At 43.4% G+C, this 23,206-nt stretch overlaps 1 protein-coding gene across 1 annotated transcript in view; it reads left to right on the forward strand.

The window, feature by feature from the left end:
* The window catches only part of LOC139759048 (ribosome biogenesis protein bop1-A), a 408,882-nt gene that overhangs the window by 212,480 nt on the left and 173,196 nt on the right, over positions 1-23,206 (forward strand). The gene's annotated exons all lie outside the window — the stretch shown is intronic.

The raw sequence follows: 23,206 nt of genomic DNA on the forward strand, positions 1-23,206 counted from the left end.
TTTCCATGTTTTGCCCCAGACGCTTCACGTGCCCTGGTTCAATCCATTGACAGCACATCGACCCCAGTATACCACATCGTTCCAATTCACTCTATTTTTTGCACACTTTTCACCCTCCTGTATGATCAGGCCCCGATCGCTCAAAATCCTTTCCTCCATCTCTCCACCTCCAATTTGGTCTCCCACTTCTCGTTTCCTTCACCTCTGACACATATATTCTCTTTGTTAATCTTTCCTCACTCATTCTCTCCATGTGACCTAACCATTTCAATATTCCCTCTTCTGCTCTCTCAACCACACTCTTTTTTATTACCACATATCTTTCTTAACCTTTCATTGCTTACTCGATCAAGCCACTTCACGCCATATATTGTCCTCAAACATCTCATTACCAACACATCCACCCTCATCTGCACAACCCTATCTATAGCCCATGCATCACAACCATATAATATTGTTGGAACCACTATTCCTTCAAACACCCAATTTTACTCTATGAGATAACGTTCTTGCCTTCCACACATTCTTCAATGCTCCCAGAATGTTTGCCCCCACCCCCACTCTGTACCTCACTTTCGCTTCCATGGTTCCATCCGTTGCTAAATGCACTCCCAGATATCTAAAACACTTCACTTCCTCCAGTTTTTCTCCATTCAAACTTACCTCCCAATTGACTTGTCCCTCAACCCTACTAAACCTAATAACCTTGCTCTTATTCACATTTACTCTCAGCTTTCTTCTTTCACACACTTTACCAAACTCAGTCACCAGCTTCTGCAGTTTTTCACCCAAATCAGCCATCAGCGCTATATGATCAGCGAACAACAACTGACTTACTTCTCAAGCCCTCTCATCCACAACAGACTGCATACTTGCCCCTCTCTCCAAAACTCTTGCGTTCACCTTCCTAACAACCCCATCCATAAACAAATTAAACAACCCTGGAGACGTCACACTCTCCTGCTTGCCGCAAACCGACATTCACTGGGAAGCAATCACTTTCCTCCCTTCTTACTTGTACACATGCCTTACATCCTTTGTAAAAACTTTTCACTGCTTCTAGCAACTTCCCTTCCACACCATATACTCTTAGTCCCTTCCACAGAGCATCTCTGTGAACTCTAATCATGTGCCTTCTCCAGATCCGTAAATGCTACATACAAATCCATATTTTTCTAAGATCCTCTACCACTTCTGAAACCATACAGCTCTTCCTCAGTCTGATGCTCTATACATGCCTTGACCCTCTCAGTCAGTACCCTCCCATATGATTTCCCAGGAATACTCAACAAACTTATACCTCTGTAATTTGAACACTCACCTTTATTCCCTTTGCCTTTGTACAGTAGCACTATACATCCATTCTGCCAATCCTCAGGCATTTCTCCATGAACAATACATACTTTGAAAATCCTCACCAACCAGTCAACAACACAGTCACACCCTTTTTTGATAAGTTTCACAGCACTACCATCCAAACCTCCCACCTTCCCGGCTTTCATCTTCCGCAAAGCTTTCACTACCTCTTCTCTCTTTACCAGATCATTCTCCCTCACCTTCTAATTCCGTACACCACCTTGGCCAAAACACCTTACATCTGCCACTCTATCATCAAACACATTCAACAAACCAAAATACTCACTCCATCTCCCTCTCACTTCACCACTATTTATTTTTACCTCCCCATTTGCCCCCTTCACCAATGTTCCTATTTGTTCTCTTGTCTTACACACTTTATTTACCTCCTTCCAAAACTTCTTTTTATTCTCCCTAAAATTTAATGATACTCTCTCACCCCAACTCTCATTTGCCCTCTTTTTCACCTCTTGCACCTTTCTCTTGACCTCTTGCCTCTTTCTTTTATACATCTCCCAGTCATTCGAACTACCGCCCTGCAAAAATCGTCCAAATGCCTCTCTCTTCTCTTTCGCTAACAATCCCATTTCTTCATCCCACCACTCACTACCCTTTCTAATCTCCCCACCTCCCACCTTTCTCATGCCACAGGCATCTTTTGCACAAGCCATTACTGCTCCCCTAAATACATTCCATTCCTCCCCCACTCCTCTTACATGCTCTCACCTTTTTCCATTCTGCACTCAATCTCTCCTGGTACTGCGTCACACAAGTCTCCTTTCCAAGCTCACTAACTTTCACCACTTTCATCTTATCAACATTCTTCTTTTCTGAAAACCTGTATGTATCTTCACCTTCGCCTCCACAAGATAATTATCAGACATCCCTCCAGTTGCCCTACTCAGTACATTAACATCCAAAAGTCTCTCTTTCACATGCCTATCAATTAACACATAATCCAATAAAGCTCTCTGACCATCGCTCCTACTTACATATGTATACTTATGTATATATCTCTTTTTTTAAGCCAGGTATTACCAATCGACAATCCTTTTTTTAGCACGCAAATCTACAAGCTCTTCACCATTTCCATTTACAACACTGAACACCCCATGTATATCAGTTATTCCCTCAACTGCCACATTACTCAGCTTTGCATTCAAGTCACCCATCACTATAACCCTGTCTCATTCATCAGTGCTACTAACACACTCACTCAGCTGCTCCCAAAACACTTGCCACTCATGATCTTTCTTCTCATGACCAGGTGCATAGGCACCAATAATCACCCATCCCTCTCCATCCACTTTCAGTTTTACTTTCTTGCACTGTATCACATACTCTCACAACTCCTGTTTCAGTAGTAGTGCTACTTCTTCCTTTGCTCTTGTCCTCTCACTAACCCATGACTTTACTCCCTAGACAATCCCAAACCACTCCTCCCCTATACCCTTGAGCTTTGTTTCACTCAGAGCCAAAGCATCAAGGTTCCTTTCCTCGATCATACTACCTATCTCTCCTTTTTTCTCATCTTGGTTACATCCATCCAAATTTAGACACCCCAATCTGAGCCTTGAAGGAGAATGAGCACTCCCTTCATGCCTCCTCCTTCTCTTTCTGTTAAAATACAAGGAGGGGAGGATTTCTAGCCTCCCGCTCCCATCCCCTTTAGTCACCTTGTACGACATGCGGGGGATGCGTGGGAAGTATTCTTTCTCCCCTATCCCCAGGGATATATCCGTATATATAATTTTTTTTCCGTGTAATTCACCATTTCCCGCATTCGCGAGGTAACATTAAGGATAGAGGACTGAGCCTTTGAGGGAATATCCTTTCTTGGCCCCCTGCTCCCTCTCTTTTAGTCGCCTTCTACGACATGCAGGGAATACGTGGGAACTATTCTTTCTCCCCTATCTCTAGGGATAGTATGTATATAGAGAGAGAGAGATAGAGAGAGTGAGAGAGAGATGCTCTGTGGAAGGTATTCAGAATATATGGTGTGGGAGGAAAGTTGTTAGAAGCAGTGAAAAGTTTTTATCAAGGATGTAAGGCATGTGTACGAGTAGGAAGAGAGTAAAGCGATTGGTTCTCAGTGAATGTCTGTTTGCTGCAGGGGTGCGTCATGTCTCCATGGTTGTTCGATTTGTTTATGGATGGGGTTGTTAGGGAGGTGAATGCATGAGTTTTGGACACAGGGGCAAGTCTATTGTGGATGAGAGAACTTGGGAAGTGATTCAGTTGTTGTTCGCTGATAATACAGCGCTGGTGGCTGATTCCAATCAGAAACTGCAGAAGGTTGTGACTGAGTTTGGTAAAGTGTGTGAAAGAAGAAAGCTAAGAGTAAATGTGAATAAGAGTAAGGTTATTAGGTACAGTAGGGTTTAGGGAGAAGTCAATTGGGAGGTGAGTTTGAATGGAGAAAAACTGGGGGAAGTGAAGTGTTTTAGATATTTGGGAGTGGATTTGGCAGCGGTTGAAACCAAGGAAGTGGAAGAGAGTCACAGGGTGGGGGAGGGGGGCGAAGGTTCTAGGAGCGTTGAAAAATGTTTGGAAGACGAGAACATTATCTCGGAAAGCAAAAATGGATATGTTTGAAGGAATAGTGGTTCCAACAATGTTATGTGGTTGCAAGGCATGGGCTATAAATAGAGTTGTGTGGAGGAGGGTGGATTTGTTGGAAATGAGATGTTTGAGGACAATATGTGGTGTGAGGTGGTTTGATCAAGGGAATAATGAAAGGGTAAGAGAGATGTGTGGTAATAGGAAGAGTGTGGTTGAGAGAGCAGAGGGTGTTATAAAATGCTTAGGTCACATGGAAAGAATGAGTGAGGAAAGATTGACAGATAGGATATTTGTGTTAGAGGTGGAGGGAACGAGGAGAAGTGGGAGACCAAATTGGAGGTGGAAAGATGGAGTGAAAAAGATTTTGAGTGATCGAGGCCTGAACGTGCAGGAGGGTGAAAGGCGTGCAAGGAATAGAGTGAATTGGAATGATGTGGTATACCTGGGTCGACATGCTCTCAACGGATTGAACCAGGTTATGTAAAGTGTCTGGGGTAAACCATGGAAAGTTTTGTGGGGCTTGGATGTGGAAAGGGAGCTGTGGTTTCGGTGCATTATACATGACAGCTTGAGGCTGAGTGTGAACGAATGTGGCCTTTGTTGTCTTTTCCTAGAGCTACCTCGCCCGCATGCAAGGGGAGGGGGTTGTCATTTCATGTGTGGAGGGGTGGCGACGGGAATGAATAAAGGTAGCAAGTATGAATTATGTACATGTGTATATACGTATATGTCTGTGTATGTATATATGTATATGTTTGCGGCAGGGGTGTGTGATGTCTCCATGGTTGTTTAATTTGTTTATGGATGGGGTTGTTAGGGAGGTAAATGCAAGAGTTTTGGAAAGAGGGGCAAGTATGAAGTCTGTTGGGGATGAGAGAGCTTGGGAAGTGAGTCAGTTGTTGTTCGCTGATGACACAGCGCTGGTGGCTGATTCATGTGAGAAACTGCAGAAGCTGGTGACTGAGTTTGGTAAAGTGTGTGGAAGAAGAAAGTTAAGAGTAAATGTGAATAAGAGCAAGGTTATTAGGTACAGTAGGGTTGAGGGTCAAGTCAATTGGGAGGTGAGTTTGAATGGAGAAAAACTGGAGGAAGTGAAGTGTTTTAGATATCTGGGAGTGGATCTGGCAGCGGATGGAACCATGGAAGCGGAAGTGGATCATAGGGTGGGGGAGGGGGCGAAAATTCTGGGGGCCTTGAAAAATGTGTGGAAGTCGAGAACATTATCTCGGAAAGCAAAAATGGGTATGTTTGAAGGAATAGTGGTTCCAACAATGTTGTATGGTTGCGAGGCGTGGGCTATGGATAGAGTTGTGCGCAGGAGGATGGATGTGCTGGAAATGAGATGTTTGAGGACAATGTGTGGTGTGAGGTGGTTTGATCGAGTGAGTAACGTAAGGGTAAGAGAGATGTGTGGAAATAAAAAGAGCGTGGTTGAGAGAGCAGAAGAGGGTGTTTTGAAGTGGTTTGGGCACATGGAGAGGATGAGTGAGGAAAGATTGACCAAGAGGATATATGTGTCGGAGGTGGAGGGAACAAGGAGAAGAGGGAGACCAAATTGGAGGTGGAAAGATGGAGTGAAAAAGATTTTGTGTGATCGGGGCCTGAACATGCAGGAGGGTGAAAGGAGGGCAAGGAATAGAGTGAATTGGAGCGATGTGGTATACCGGGGCTGACGTGCTGTCAGTGGATTGAATCAAGGCATGTGAAGTGTCTGGGGTAAACCATGGAAAGCTGTGTAGGTATGTATATTTGCGTGTGTGGACGTATGTATATACATGTGTATGGGGGGGGGGCCATTTCTTTCGTCTGTTTCCTTGCGCTACCTCGCAAACGCGGGAGACAGCGACAAAGTATAAAAAAAAAAAAAATATGTTGAAATGTATAGATATGTATAGGTGTGTGTGTGTGAATGTGTATGTACATACATGTGTGTGTAGGTGGGTTGGGCCATTTTTTTGGCTGTTTCCTTGCGCTACCTCTCGAACGAGGGACACAGCAACAAAGTACAGTCAACAAATAGATAAATATTTATTTATTTATTTATTTTGCTTTGTCACTGTCTCCCACGTTAGCGAGATAGCGCAAGGAAACAGATGAAAGAATAGCCCAACCCACCCACATACACATGTATATACATACATGTCCACACACGCAAATATACATACCTATACATCTCAACGTATACATATATATATACACACACAGGCACATACATATATACACATGTACATAATTCATACTGTCTGCCTTTATTCATTCCCATCACCACCTCGCCACAGATGAAATAACAACCCCCTCCCCCTCATGTGCGCGAGGTAGCGCTAGGAAAAGACAACAAAGGCCCCATTCGTTCGCACTCAGTCTCTAGCTGTCATGTAATATTGCACCGAAACCACATCTCCCATTCCACATCCAGGCCCCACAGAACTTTCCATGGTTTACCCCAGATGCTTCACATGCCCTGGTTCAATCCATTGACAGCACGTTGACCCCGGTATACCACATCGTTCTAATTCACTCTATTCCTTGCACACCTTTCACCCTCCTGCATGTTCAGGCCCCGATCACTCAAAATCTTTTTCACTCCATCTTTCCACCTCCAATTTGGTCTCCCACTTCTCCTCGTTCCCTCCACCTCTGACGCATATATCCTCTTGGTCAATTTTTCCTCACTCATTCTCTCCATGTGACCAAACCATTTCAAAACACCCTCTTCTGCTCTCTCAACCACACTCTTTTTATTACCATACATCTCTCTTACCCTATTATTACTTACTCGATCAAACCACCTCACATAACATATTGTCCTCAAACATCTCATTTCCAGCACATCCACCCTCCTGCGCACAACTCTATCTATAGCCCACGCCTTGCAACCATACAACATTGTTGGAACCATCATTCCTTCAAACATACCCATTTTTTCTTTCCGAGATAATTTTCTTGACTTCCACTTATTCTTCAAGGCTCCCAGAATTTTTGCCCCCTCCCCCACCCGATGATTCACTTCCGCTTCCATGGTTCCATCCGCTGCCAAATCCACTCCCAAATATCTAAAACACTTCACTTCCTCCAGTTTTTTCTCCATTCAAACTTACCTCCCCAATTGACTTGACCCTCATCCCTACTGTACATGATAACCTTGCTCTTATTCACATTTACTCTCAACTTTCTTCTTTCACACACTTTACCAAACTCAGTCACCAGCTTCTGTAGTTTCTCACATGAATCAGCCACCAGCGCTGTATCATCAGCGAACAACAACTTACTCACTTCCCAAGCTCTCTCATCCACAACAGACTGCATACTTGCCCCTCTTTCCAAAACTCTTGCATTCACCTCCCTAACAACCCCATCCATAAACAAATTAAACAACCATGGAGACATCACACACCCCTGCCGCAAACCTACATTCAGTGAGAACCAACCACTTTCCGCTCTTCCTACACGTACACATGCCTTACATCCTCGATAAAAACTTTTCACTGCTTCTAACAACTTGCCTCCCACACCATATATTCTTAATACCTTCCACAGAGCATCTCTATTAACTCCATCATATGCCTTCTCCAGATCCCTAAATGCTACATACAATACAAATCCATTTGCTTTTCTAAGTATTTCTCGCATACATTCTTCAAAGCAAATACCTGATCCACAAATCCTCTACCACTTCTGAAGCCACAGTGCTCTTCCCCAATCTGATGCTCTGTACATGCCTTCACCCTCTCAATCAATACCCTCCCATATAATTTACCAGGAATACTCAACAAACTTATACCTCTGTAATTTGAGCACTCACTTTTATCCCCTTTCCCTTTATACAATGGCACTATGCAAGCATTCTGCCAATCCTCAGGCACCTCACCATGAATCATACATACTTTAAATACGAGTCAACAATACAGTCACCCCCTTATTTAATAAATTCCACTGCAAAACCATCCAAACCCGCTGCCTTGCCGGCTTTCATCTTCTGCACAGCTTTTACTACCTCTTCTCTGTTTACCAAATCATTTTCCCTAACCCTCTCACTTTGCACACCACCTCGACCAAAACACCCTATATTTGCCACTCTATCATCAAACACATTCAACAAACCTTCAAAATACTCACTCCATCTCCTTCTCACATCACCACTACTTGTTATCACCTCCCCATTAGCCCCATTTACTGAAGTTCCCATTTGTTCCCTTTTCTTACGCACTTTATTTACCTCCTTCCAAAACATCTTTTTATTCTCCTAAAATTGAATGATACTCTCTCACCCCAACTCTCATTTACCCTCTTTATAACCTCTTGCACCTTTCTCTTGACCTCCTGCCTCTTTCTTTTACACATCTCCCACTCATTTGCATTATTTCCCAGCAAAAATCGTCCAAATGCCTCTCTCTTCTCTTTCACTGATAATCTTACTTCTTCATCCCACCACTCACTACCCTTTCTAATCTGCCAACCTCCCACGCTTCTCATGCCACAAGCATCTTTTGCGCAAGCCGTCACTGTTTCCCTAAATACATCCCATTCCTCCCCCACTCCCCTTACCTCCTTTGTTCTCACCTTTTTCCATTCTGTACTCAGTCTCTCATGGTACTTCCTCACACAAGTCTCCTTCTCAAGCTCACTTACTCTCACCACTCTCTTCACCCCAACATTCTCTCTTGTTTTCTGAAAACCTCTACAAATCTTCACCTTCGTCTCTACAAGATAATGATCAGACATCCCTCCAGTTGCACCTCTCAGCACATTAACATCTAAAAGTCTCTCTTTCGCGCACCTATCAATTAACATGTAATCCAATAACACTCTCTGGCCATTTCTCCTACTTAAATATGTATACTTATGTATATCTTCCCTTTTAAAGCAGGTATTCCCAATGACCAGTCCTTTTTCAGCACATAAATCTACAAGCTCTTCACCATTTCCATTTACAACACTGAACACTCCATGTATACCAATTATTCCCTCAACTGCCACATTACTCACCTTTGCATTCAAATCACCCATCACTATAACCTGGTCTCGTGCATCAAAACCATTAACACACTCATTCAGCTGCTCTCAAAACACTTGCCTGTCATGATCTTTCTTCTCATGCCAAGGTGCATATGCACCAATAATCACCCATCTCTCTCCATCAACTTTCAGTTTTACCCATGTCAATCTAGAGTTTACTTTCTTACACTCTATCATGTACTCCCACCACTCCTGTTTCAGGAGTAGTGCTACTCCTTCCCTTGCTCTTGTCCTCTCACTAACCCCTGACTTTACTCCCAAGACATTCCCAAACCACTCTTCCCCTTTACCCTTGAGCTTCGTTTCACTCAGAGCCAAATCATTCAGGTTCCTTTCCTCAAAGAAACTACCTATCTCTCCTTTTTTCTCATCTTGGTTACATGCACACACATTTAGACACCCCAATCTGAGGCTTGGAGGAGGATGAGCACTCCCCGCGTGACTCCTTCTTCTGTTTCCCCTTTTAGAAAGTTAAAATACAATGAGGGGAGGGTTTCTAGCCCTCCACTCCTGTCCCCTTTAGTCGCCTTGTACGACACATGAGGAATGCGTGGGAAGTATTCTTTTTCCCTAACCCTTATAAATATCAATATTATTTTATTATATTTATTATACTTTGTCGGTCTCCTGCGTGAGCGAGGTAGCACAAGGAAACACAGGAAAGAATGGCCCAACACACCCACATGCTCATGTATATACATACACGCACACATGCGTACCTATACATCTCAATGTATACATATATATATACACACACAGACATATACATATATACACATGTACATAATTCATACTGTCTTTCCTTATTCCCGTCGCCACCCCACCACACATGAAATGACAACATCCTCCCCCCAATTGTGCACGAGGTAACGGTAAGGAAAGACAACAAAGCCCACATTCGTTCACACTCAGTCTCTAGCTGTCATGTATAATGCACCGAAACCACAGCTCCCTTTGCACATCCAGGCCCCACAAAACTTTCCACGGTTTACCCCAGACGCTTCACATGCCCTAGTTCAATCCATTAACAGCACGTCGACCCCGGTACACCACATCATTCCAATTCACTCTATTCCTTACATGCCTTTCACCCTCCTGCATGTTCAGGCCCCGATCACTCAAAATCTTTTTCACTCCATCTTTCCACCTCCAATTTGGTCTCCCACCTTTCCTCATTCCCTCCACCTCTGACACATAAATCCTCATTGTCAATCTTTCCTCACTCATTCTCTCCATATACCAAACCATTTCAAAACAACCTCTTCTGCTCTCTCAACCACACTCTTTTTATTACCACACATCTTTCTTACCCTTTCATTACTTACTCTATCAGATCATCGCACACCACATATTGTCCTCAAAAATCTCATTTCCAGCACATCCACCTTCCTTCGCACAACTCATTGTATAGCCCATGCCTTGCAACCGTATAACACGCAGGGAATACGTGGGAAGTATTCTTTCTCCCCTATCCCCTGGTCGTAGAAGGTGACTAATGGGACGGGAGTGGGGGGCTAGAAACCCTCCCCTCTTTGTATTTTAACTTTCTGAAAGGGGAAACAGAAGGAGTCATGCGGGGAGTGCTTATCCTCCTCCAAGCCTCAGATTGGGGTGTCTAAATGTGTGTGCATGTAACAAAGATGAGGGAAAAGGAGAGATAGGTAATTGTTCGAGGAAAAGAACCAGGATATTTTGGCTCTGAGTGAAACGAAGCTCAAGGGTAAAGGGGAAGAGTGGTTTGGGAATGTCTGGGGAGTAAAGTCAGGGGTTAGTGAGAGGACGAGCAAGGGAAGGAGTAGCACTGCTCCTGAAGCAGGATTGGTGGGAGTATGTGATAGAGTGTAAGAAAGTAAACTCTAGTAGATTCATATGGGTAAAACTGAAAGTGGATGAAGAGAGATGGGTGATTATTGGTACATATGCACCTGGGCAGGAGAAGAAAGATCATGAGAGGCAAGTGTTTTGGGAGCAGCTGAGTGAATGTGTTAGTAGTTTTGATGCACAAGACCAGGTTATAGTGATGGGTGATTTGAATGCAAAGGTGAGTAATGTGGCAGTTGAGGGAATAATTGGTGTACATGGAGTGCTCGGTGTTGAAATGGAAATGGTGAAGTGCTTGTAGATTTATGTGCTGAAAAAGGACTGGTGATTGGGAATACCTGGTTTAAAAAGAGAGATATACTTAAGTATACATATGTAAGTAAGAAAGATGGCCAGAGAGCATTATTGGACTATTTGTTAATTGATAGGCATGCAAAAGAGAGACTTTTTGATGTTAATGTGCTGAGAGGTGCAACTGTAAGGATGTCTGATCATTATCTTGTGGAGGCGAAGGTGAAGATTTGTAGAGGTTTTCAGAAAACAAGAGAGAATGCTGGAGTGAGGAGAATGGGGAGAGTAAGTGAGCTTGGAAAGGAGACTTGTGTGAGGAAGTACCAGGAGAGACTGAGTACAGAATGGAAAAAGGTGAGAAGAAAGGAGGTAAGGGGAGTGGGGGAGGAATGGGATGTATTTAGGGAAATAGTGATGGCTTGCGCAAAAGATGCTTGTGGCATGAGAAGTGTGAGAGGTGTGCAGATTAGAAAGGGTAGCGAGTGGTGGTATGAAGAATTAAGATAATTAGTGAAAGAGAAGAGAGAGGCTTTTGGATGATTTTTGCAGGGAAATAATGCAAATGAGTGGGAGATGTGTAAAAGAAATCGGCAGGAGGTCAAGAGAAAGATGCAAGAGGTGAAAAAGAGGGCAAATGAGAGTTGGAGTGAGAGAGTATCATTAAATTTTAGGGAGAATAAAAAGATGTTTTGGAAGGAGGTAAATAAAGTGTGTAAGACAAGGGAACAAATGGGAACATCTGTGAAGTGAGCTAATGGGGAGGTGATAACAGGTAGTGGTGATGTGAGAAGGAGATGGAGTGGGTATTTTGAAGGTTTGTTGAATGTGTTTGATGATAGAGTGGCAGATATAGGGTGTGTTGGTCAAGGTGGTGTGCAAAGTGAGAGGGTTAGGGAGAATGATTTGGTAAACAGAGAAGAGGTAGTAAAAGCTTTCTTTAAGATGAAAGCTGGCAAGGCAGCGGGTTTGGATGGTATTGCAGTGGAATTTATTAAAAAAGGAGGTGACTGTATTGTTGACTGGTTGGTAACGATATTTAATGTATGTATGACTCATGGAGGAAGTGTGGATCAGGTGTTTGCTTTGAAGAATGTATGTGAGAAATACTTAGAAAAGGAAATGGATTTATATGTGGCATTAATAGATCTGGAGAAGGCATATGATAGAGTTGATAGAGATACTCTGTGGAATGTATTAAGAATATATGGTGTGGGAGGCAAGTTGTTAGAAGCAGTGAAAAGTTTTTATCGAGGATGTAAAGCATGTGTACATGTAGGGAGAGGAAAGTGATTGGTTCTCAGTGAATGTTGGTTTGCGGCAGGGGTGCGTGATGTCTCCATGGTTATTTAATTTGTTTGTGGATGGGGTTCTTAGGGAGGTGAATGCAAGAGTTTTGGAAAGAGGGGCAAGTATGAAGTCTGTTGTGGATGAGAGAGCTTGGGAAGTGAGTCAGTTGTTGTTCGCTGATGATACAGCACTGGTGGCTGATTCAGGTGAGAAACTGCAGAAGTTGGTGACTGAGTTTGGTAAATTGCGTGAAACAAGAAAGGTGAGAGTAAATTTTGATAAGAGCAAGGTTATTAGGTACATTAGGGTTGAGGGACAAGTCAACTGGGGTAAAGGTAAGTTTGAATGGAGAAAAACTGGAGGAAGTGAAGTGTCTTAGAGTGGATTTGGCAGCGGATGGAACCATGGAAGTGGAAGTGAATCATAGGGTGGGGGAGGGGGTGAAAGTTCTGGGAGCATTGAAGAATGTGTGTAAGTCTAGAACGTTATCTTGGAAAGCAAAAATGGGTATGTTTGAAGGAATAGTGGTTCCAACAATGTTATATGGTTGCGAGGCATGGGCTATAGATAGAGTTGTGCAGAGGAGGGTGGGTGTGCTGGAAATGAGATGTTTGATGACAATATGTGGTGTGAGGTGGTTTGATTGAGTAAGTACATAATTCATATTGTCTGCCCTTATTTATTCCCGTCGCCACCCCGCCACACAAGAAATGACAACCCCCTCACCCCGCATGTGCAGGAGGTAGCACTCGGAAAAGAGAACAAAGGCCACATTCGTTCACTCTCAGTCTCTAGCTGTCATGTATAATGCACCAAAACCACAGCTCCCTTTCCACATCCAGGCCCCACAAAATTTTCTATGGTTTTCCCCAGACGCTTCACGTGCCCTGGTTCAATCCATTGGCAGCACGTCAACCCTGGTATACCACATCATTCCAGTTCACTCTATCCCTTGCATGCCTTTCACTCTCCTGCATGTTCAGGCCCCGATCACTCAAAATCTTTTTCACTCCTTTCCACCTCTAATTTGGTCTCCCACTTCTCGTTCCCTCCACTCTGACACATATATCCTCTTTGTCAATCTTTCCTCACTTATTCTCTCCATGTGACCAAACCATTTCAAAACCCCCTCTTCTGCTCTCTCAACCACACACTTTTTATTACCACACATCTCTCTTACCCTTTCATTACTTACTCGACTTTCATTACTTACTCGATCAAACCACCTCACACCACATACTCTCAAACAATCGAATAAAGGGAACGGGAGCGGGGTTGCTAGAAACCCTCCCCTCCTTGTATTTTAACTTTCTGAAAGGGGAAACAGAAGAAGGAGTCATGCGGGGAGTGCTCATCCTCCTCCAAGGCTCATATTGGGGTGTCTAAATGTGTGTGGATGTAACCAAGATGAGAAAAAAGGAGTGATAGGTAGTATGTTTTTGGAAAGGAACGTGGGTGTTTTGGCTCTGAGTGAAACGAAGCTCAAGGGTAAAGGGGAAGAGTGGTTTGGGAATGTCTTGGGAGTAAAGTCAGGGGTTAGTGAGAGGAGAAGAGCAAAGGAAGGAGTAGCACTTCTCCTGAAACATGAGTGGTAGGAGTGTGTGATAGAGTGTAAGAAAGTAAACTCTAGATTGATATGGGTAAAACTGAAGGTGGATGGAGAGAGATGGGTGATTATTGGTGCATATGCACCTGGGCATGAGAGGAAAGATCATGAGAGGCAAGTGTTTTGGGAGCAGCTGAGTGAGTGTGTTAGAAGTTTTGATGCACGAGACCAGGTTATAGTGATGGGTGATTTGAATGCAAAGATGAGTAATGTGGCAGTTGAGTGAATGATTTTTGTACATGGGGTGTTCAGTGTTGTAAATGGAAATGGTGAAGAGCTTGTAGATTTATGTGCTGAAAAAGGACTGGTGATTGGGAATACCTGGTTTAAAAAGAGATATACATAAGTATATGTATGTAAGTCTGATCATTATCTTGTGGAGGCTAGGGTGAAGATTTGTATGGGTTTTCAGAAAAGAAGAGTGAATGTTGGGGTGAAGAGGGTGGTGAGAGTAAGTGAGCTTGAGAAGGAGACCTGTGTAAGGAAGTACCAGGAGAGACTGAGTACAGAATGGAAAAAGGTGAGAACAATGGAAGTAAGGGGAGTGGGGGAGGAATTGGATGTATTTAGGGAATCAGTGATGGATTGCGCAAAAGATGCTTGTGGCATGAGAAGAGTGGGAGGTGGGTTGATTAGAAAGGGTAGTGAGTGGTGGGATGAAGAAGTAAGAGTATTAGTGAAAGAGAAGAGAGAGGCATTTGGACGATTTTTGCAGGGAAAAAATGCAATTGAGTGGGAGATGTATAAAAGAAAGAGACAGGAGGTCAAGAGAAAGGTGCAAGAGGTGAAAAAAAGGGCAAATGAGAGTTGGGGTGAGAGAGTATCATTAAATTTTAGGGAGAATAAAAAGATGTTCTGGAAGGAGGTAAATAAAGTGCGTAAGACAAGGGAGCAAATGGGAACTTCGGTGAAGGGCGCAAGTGGGGAGGTGATAACAAGTAGTGGTGATATGAGAAGGAGATGGAGTGAGTATTTTGAAGGTTTGTTGAATGTGTTTGATGATAGAGTGGCAGATATAGGGTGTTTTGGTCGAGGTGGTGTGCAAAGTGAGAGGGTTAGGGAAAATGATTTGGTAAACAGAGAAGAGGTAGTGAAAGCTTTGCGGAAGATGAAAGCCGGCAAGGCAGCGGGTTTGGATGGTATTGCAGTGGAATTTATTAAAAAAGGGGGTGACTGTATTGTTGACTGGTTGGTAAGGTTATTTAATGTATGTATGACTCATGGTGAGGTGCCTGAGGATTGGCGGAATGCGTGCATAGTGCCATTGTACAAAGGCAAAGGGGATAAGAGTGAGTGCTCAAATTAGAGAGGTATAAGTTTGTTGAGTATTCCTGGTAAATTATATGGGAGGGTATTGATTGAGAGGGTGAAGGCATGTACAGAGCATCAGATTGGGGAAGAGCAGTGTGGTTTCAGAAGTGGTAGAGGATGTGTGGATCAGGTGTTTGCTTTGAAGAATGTATGTGAGAAATACTTAGAAAAGCAAATGGATTTGTATGTAGCATTTATGGATCTGGAGAAGGCATATGATAGAGTTGATAGAGATGCTCTGTGGAAGGTATTAAGAATATATGGTGTGGGAGGAAAGTTGTTAGAAGCAGTGAAAAGTTTTTATCGAGGATGTAAGGCATGTGTACGTGTAGGAAGAGAGGAAAGTGATTGGTTCTCAGTGAATGTAGGTTTGCGGCAGGGGTGTGTGATGTCTCCATGGTTGTTTAATTTGTTTATGGATGGGGTTGTTAGGGAGGTAAATGCAAGAGTTTTGGAAAGAGGGGCAAGTATGAAGTCTGTTGGGGATGAGAGAGCTTGGGAAGTGAGTCAGTTGTTGTTCGCTGATGATACAGCGCTGGTGGCTGATTCATGTGAGAAACTGCAGAAGCTGGTGACTGAGTTTGGAAAAGTGTGTGGAAGAAGAAAGTTAAGAGTAAATGTGAATAAGAGCAAGGTTATTAGGTACAGTAGGGTTGAGGGTCAAGTCAATTGTGAGGTGAGTTTGAATGGAGAAAAGCTGGAGGAAGTGAAGTGTTTTAGATATCTGGGAGTGGATCTGGCAGCGGATGGAACCATGGAAGCGGAAGTGGATCATAGGGTGGGGGAGGGGGCGAAAATCCTGGGGGCCTTGAAGAATGTGTGGAAGTCGAGAACATTATCTTGGAAAGCAAAAATGGGTATGTTTGAAGGAATAGTGGTTCCAGCAATGTTGTATGGTTGCGAGGCGCGGGCTATGGATAAAGTTGTGCGCAGGAGGATGGATGTGCTGGAAATGAGATGTTTGAGGACAATGTGTGGTGTGAGGTGGTTTGATCGAGTGAGTAACGTAAGGGTAAGAGAGATGTGTGGAAATAAAAAGAGCGTGGTTGAGAGAGCAGAAGAGGGTGTTTTGAAGTGGTTTGGGCACATGGAGAGGATGAGTGAGGAAAGATTGACCAAGAGGATATATGTGTCGGAGGTGGAGGGAACAAGGAGAAGAGGGAGACCAAATTGGAGGTGGAAAGATGGAGTGAAAAAGATTTTGTGTGATCGGGGCCTGAACATGCAGGAGGGTGAAAGGAGGGCAAGGAATAGAGTGAATTGGATCGATGTGGTATACCGGGGTTGACGTGCTGTCAGTGGATTGAAGCAGGGCATGTGAAGCGTCTGGGGTAAACCATGGAAAGCTGTGTAGGTATGTATATTTGCGTGTGTGGACGTATGTATATACATGTGTATGGGGGGGGGTTGGGCCATTTCTTTCGTCTGTTTCCTTGCGCTACCTCGCAAACGCGGGAGACAGCGACAAAGTATAATAATAAAAATAATGTATGTAAGTAGGAGAGATAGCCAGGGAGCATTACTGGATTACATGTTAATTGATAGGCGCGCGAAAGAGAGACTTTTGGATGTTAATGTGCTGAGAGGTGAAACTGGAGGGATGTCTGATCATTATATTTTAGAGGTAAAGGTGACGATTTGTAGGGGTTTTCAGAAAAGAAGAGAGAATGTTTGGGTGAAGAGAGTGGTGAGAGTAAGTGAGCTTGTGAAGGAGACTTGTGTGAGGAAGTACCAGGAGAGACTGAGTACGGAATGGAAAAAGGTGAGAAGAAAGGAGGTAAGGGGAGTGGGGGAGGAATGGAATGTATTTAGGGAAGCAATGATGACTTGCGCAAAAGATGCTCATGGTATGAGAAGCTTGGGAGGTGGGCAGATTAGAAAGAATAGTGAGTGGTGGGATGAAGAAGTAAGGTTATTAGTGAAAGAGAAGAGAGAGGCATTTGGACGATTTTTGCAGGGAAAAAATGCAAATGAGCAGGAGATGTATAAAAGAAAGAGGCAGAAGGTGAAGAGAAAGGTGCAGGAGGTGAAAAAGAGGGCAAATGAGAGTTGGAGTGAGAGAGTATCATTGAAATTTAGGGAGAACAAAAAAATATTTTGGAAAGAGGTAAATATATACTTCATAAGACAGGGGAACAAATGGGAACGTCAGTGAAGGGGGCTAATGGGCAGGTGATAACAAGAAGTGGTGATGTGAGAAGGAGATGGAGTGAATATTTTGAAGGTTTTTTGAATGTGTTTGATGATAGAGTGGCAGATATAGGGTGTTTTGGTCAAGAAGGTGTGCAAAGTGAGAAGGTTAGGGAGAATGATATGGTAAACAGAGAAGAGATAGTAAAAGTTTTGCGGAAGATGAAAGCCAGCATGGCAGCAGGTTTTAATGGTATTGCAGTGGAATTTATTAAAAAGGTAGGTGACTCTATTGTTGACTGGTTGGTAAGGTTATTTAATGTATGTATGACTCATGGTGAGGTGCTTGAGAATTGGCGGAATGTTTGCATAGTGCCATTGTACAAAGGCAAAGGGGATAGAAGTGAGTGCTCAAATTACAGAGGTATAAGTTTGTTGAGAAAAAAAAAAAAAAAGTCAATTGGGAGGTGAGTTTGAATGGAGAAAAACTGGAGGAAGTGAGAAAAAAAAAAAAAAAAAGTCAATTGGGAGGTGAGTTTGAATGGAGAAAAACTGGAGGAAGTGAAGTGTTTTAGATATCTGGGAGTGGATCTGGCAGTGGATGGAACCATGGAAGCGGAAGTGGATCATAGGGTGGGGGAGGGGGAGAAAATCCTGGGGGCCTTGAAGAATGTGTGGAAGTCGAGAACATTATCTCGGAAAGCAAAAATGGGTATGTTTGAAGGAATAGTGGTTCCAACAATGTTGTATGGTTGCGAGGCATGGGCTATGGATAGAGTTGTGCGCAGGAGGATGGATGTGCTGGAAATGAGATGTTTGAGGACAATGTGTTGTGTGAGGTGGTTTGATCGAGTGAGTAACGTAAGGGTAAGAGAGATGTGTGGAAATAAAGAGAGCGTGGTTGAGAGAGCAGAAGAGGGTGTTTTGAAGTGGTTTGGGCACATGGAGAGGATGAGTGAGGAAAGATTGACCAAGAGGATATATGTGTCGGAGGTGGAGGGAACAAGGAGAAGAGGGAGACCAAATTGGAGGTGGAAAGATGGAGTGAAAAAGATTTTGTGTGATCGGGGCCTGAACATGCAGGAGGGTGAAAGGAGGGCAAGGAATAGAGTGAATTGGAGCGATGTGGTATACCGGGGTTGACGTGCTGTCAGTGGATTGAATCAAGGCATGTGAAGTGTCTGGGGTAAACCATGGAAAGCTGTGTAGGTATGTATATTTGCGTGTGTGGACGTATTTATATACATGTGTATTGAGGGGGGGGTTGGGCCATTTCTTTCGTCTGTTTCCTTGCGCTACCTCGCAAACGCGGGAGACAGCGACAAAGTATAATAATAAAAATAATGTATGTAAGTAGGAGAGATAGCCAGGGAGCATTACTGGATTACATGTTAATTGATAGGCGCGCGAAAGAGAGACTTTTGGATGTTAATGTGCTGAGAGGTGAAACTGGAGGGATGTCTGATCATTATATTGTAGAGGTAAAGGTGACGATTTGTAGGGGTTTTCAGAAAAGAAGAGAGAATGTTTGGGTGAAGAGAGTGGTGAGAGTAAGTGAGCTTGTGAAGGAGACTTGTGTGAGGAAGTACCAGGAGAGACTGAGTACGGAATGGAAAAAGGTGAGAAGAAAGGAGGTAAGGGGAGTGGGGGAGGAATGGAATGTATTTAGGGAAGCAATGATGACTTGCGCAAAAGATGCTCATGGTATGAGAAGCTTGGGAGGTGGGCAGATTAGAAAGAATAGTGAGTGGTGGGATGAAGAAGTAAGGTTATTAGTGAAAGAGAAGAGAGAGGCATTTGGACGATTTTTGCAGGGAAAAAATGCAAATGAGCAGGAGATGTATAAAAGAAAGAGGCAGAAGGTGAAGAGAAAGGTGCAGGAGGTGAAAAAGAGGGCAAATGAGAGTTGGAGTGAGAGAGTATCATTGAAATTTAGGGAGAACAAAAAAATATTTTGGAAAGAGGTAAATATATACTTCATAAGACAGGGGAACAAATGGGAACGTCAGTGAAGGGGGCTAATGGGCAGGTGATAACAAGAAGTGGTGATGTGAGAAGGAGATGGAGTGAATATTTTGAAGGTTTTTTGAATGTGTTTGATGATAGAGTGGCAGATATAGGGTGTTTTGGTCAAGAAGGTGTGCAAAGTGAGAAGGTTAGGGAGAATGATATGGTAAACAGAGAAGAGATAGTAAAAGTTTTGCGGAAGATGAAAGCCAGCATGGCAGCAGGTTTTAATGGTATTGCAGTGGAATTTATTAAAAAGGTAGGTGACTCTATTGTTGACTGGTTGGTAAGGTTATTTAATGTATGTATGACTCATGGTGAGGTGCTTGAGAATTGGCGGAATGTTTGCATAGTGCCATTGTACAAAGGCAAAGGGGATAGAAGTGAGTGCTCAAATTACAGAGGTATAAGTTTGTTGAGAAAAAAAAAAAAAAGTCAATTGGGAGGTGAGTTTGAATGGAGAAAAACTGGAGGAAGTGAGAAAAAAAAAAAAAAAAAGTCAATTGGGAGGTGAGTTTGAATGGAGAAAAACTGGAGGAAGTGAAGTGTTTTAGATATCTGGGAGTGGATCTGGCAGTGGATGGAACCATGGAAGCGGAAGTGGATCATAGGGTGGGGGAGGGGGAGAAAATCCTGGGGGCCTTGAAGAATGTGTGGAAGTCGAGAACATTATCTCGGAAAGCAAAAATGGGTATGTTTGAAGGAATAGTGGTTCCAACAATGTTGTATGGTTGCGAGGCATGGGCTATGGATAGAGTTGTGCGCAGGAGGATGGATGTGCTGGAAATGAGATGTTTGAGGACAATGTGTTGTGTGAGGTGGTTTGATCGAGTGAGTAACGTAAGGGTAAGAGAGATGTGTGGAAATAAAGAGAGCGTGGTTGAGAGAGCAGAAGAGGGTGTTTTGAAGTGGTTTGGGCACATGGAGAGGATGAGTGAGGAAAGATTGACCAAGAGGATATATGTGTCGGAGGTGGAGGGAACAAGGAGAAGAGGGAGACCAAATTGGAGGTGGAAAGATGGAGTGAAAAAGATTTTGTGTGATCGGGGCCTGAACATGCAGGAGGGTGAAAGGAGGGCAAGGAATAGAGTGAATTGGAGCGATGTGGTATACCGGGGTTGACGTGCTGTCAGTGGATTGAATCAAGGCATGTGAAGTGTCTGGGGTAAACCATGGAAAGCTGTGTAGGTATGTATATTTGCGTGTGTGGACGTATTTATATACATGTGTATTGAGGGGGGGTTGGGCCATTTCTTTCGTCTGTTTCCTTGCGCTACCTCGCAAACGCGGGAGACAGCGACAAAGTATAATAATAAAAATAATGTATGTAAGTAGGAGAGATAGCCAGGGAGCATTACTGGATTACATGTTAATTGATAGGCGCGCGAAAGAGAGACTTTTGGATGTTAATGTGCTGAGAGGTGAAACTGGAGGGATGTCTGATCATTATATTGTAGAGGTAAAGGTGACGATTTGTAGGGGTTTTCAGAAAAGAAGAGAGAATGTTTGGGTGAAGAGAGTGGTGAGAGTAAGTGAGCTTGTGAAGGAGACTTGTGTGAGGAAGTACCAGGAGAGACTGAGTACGGAATGGAAAAAGGTGAGAAGAAAGGAGGTAAGGGGAGTGGGGGAGGAATGGAATGTATTTAGGGAAGCAATGATGACTTGCGCAAAAGATGCTCATGGTATGAGAAGCTTGGGAGGTGGGCAGATTAGAAAGAATAGTGAGTGGTGGGATGAAGAAGTAAGGTTATTAGTGAAAGAGAAGAGAGAGGCATTTGGACGATTTTTGCAGGGAAAAAATGCAAATGAGCAGGAGATGTATAAAAGAAAGAGGCAGAAGGTGAAGAGAAAGGTGCAGGAGGTGAAAAAGAGGGCAAATGAGAGTTGGAGTGAGAGAGTATCATTGAAATTTAGGGAGAACAAAAAAATATTTTGGAAAGAGGTAAATATATACTTCATAAGACAGGGGAACAAATGGGAACGTCAGTGAAGGGGGCTAATGGGCAGGTGATAACAAGAAGTGGTGATGTGAGAAGGAGATGGAGTGAATATTTTGAAGGTTTTTTGAATGTGTTTGATGATAGAGTGGCAGATATAGGGTGTTTTGGTCAAGAAGGTGTGCAAAGTGAGAAGGTTAGGGAGAATGATATGGTAAACAGAGAAGAGATAGTAAAAGTTTTGCGGAAGATGAAAGCCAGCATGGCAGCAGGTTTTAATGGTATTGCAGTGGAATTTATTAAAAAGGTAGGTGACTCTATTGTTGACTGGTTGGTAAGGTTATTTAATGTATGTATGACTCATGGTGAGGTGCTTGAGAATTGGCGGAATGTTTGCATAGTGCCATTGTACAAAGGCAAAGGGGATAGAAGTGAGTGCTCAAATTACAGAGGTATAAGTTTGTTGAGAAAAAAAAAAAAAAGTCAATTGGGAGGTGAGTTTGAATGGAGAAAAACTGGAGGAAGTGAGAAAAAAAAAAAAAAAAAGTCAATTGGGAGGTGAGTTTGAATGGAGAAAAACTGGAGGAAGTGAAGTGTTTTAGATATCTGGGAGTGGATCTGGCAGTGGATGGAACCATGGAAGCGGAAGTGGATCATAGGGTGGGGGAGGGGGAGAAAATCCTGGGGGCCTTGAAGAATGTGTGGAAGTCGAGAACATTATCTCGGAAAGCAAAAATGGGTATGTTTGAAGGAATAGTGGTTCCAACAATGTTGTATGGTTGCGAGGCATGGGCTATGGATAGAGTTGTGCGCAGGAGGATGGATGTGCTGGAAATGAGATGTTTGAGGACAATGTGTTGTGTGAGGTGGTTTGATCGAGTGAGTAACGTAAGGGTAAGAGAGATGTGTGGAAATAAAGAGAGCGTGGTTGAGAGAGCAGAAGAGGGTGTTTTGAAGTGGTTTGGGCACATGGAGAGGATGAGTGAGGAAAGATTGACCAAGAGGATATATGTGTCGGAGGTGGAGGGAACAAGGAGAAGAGGGAGACCAAATTGGAGGTGGAAAGATGGAGTGAAAAAGATTTTGTGTGATCGGGGCCTGAACATGCAGGAGGGTGAAAGGAGGGCAAGGAATAGAGTGAATTGGAGCGATGTGGTATACCGGGGTTGACGTGCTGTCAGTGGATTGAATCAAGGCATGTGAAGTGTCTGGGGTAAACCATGGAAAGCTGTGTAGGTATGTATATTTGCGTGTGTGGACGTATTTATATACATGTGTATTGAGGGGGGGGTTGGGCCATTTCTTTCGTCTGTTTCCTTGCGCTACCTCGCAAACGCGGGAGACAGCAACAAAGTATAATATAAATAAAGTTTGTTGAGAATTCCTGGGAAATGGTATGGGAGGGCATTGATTGAGAGGGTGAAGGCATGTACAGAGCATCAGACTGGGGAAGAGCAGTATGGTTTCAGAAGTGGTACAGGATGTGTGGATCAGGTGTTTGCTTTGAAGAATGTATGTGAGAAATACTTAGAAAAGCAAATGGATTTGTATGTAGCATTTATGGATCTGGAGAAGGCATATGATAGAGTTAATAGAGATGCTCTGTTGAAGGTATTAAGAATATATGGTGTGGGAGGCAAGTTGTTAGAAGCAGTAAAAAGTTTTTATCGAGGATGTAAGGCATGTGTATGAGTAGGAAGAAAGGAAAGTGATTGGTTCTTAGTGAATGTTGGTTTGCAGCAGGGGTGTGTGATGTCTCCATGGTTGTTTAATTTGTTTATGGATTGGGGGTGTTAGGGAGGTGAATGCAAGAGTTTTGGAAAGAGGGGCAAGTATGCAGTCTGTTGTGGATGAGAGAGTTTGGGAAGTGAGTCAGTTGTTG

The sequence above is a fragment of the Panulirus ornatus genome, chromosome 32 (assembly GCF_036320965.1).
Source record: "Panulirus ornatus isolate Po-2019 chromosome 32, ASM3632096v1, whole genome shotgun sequence".
NCBI lineage: Eukaryota > Metazoa > Arthropoda > Malacostraca > Decapoda > Palinuridae > Panulirus > Panulirus ornatus.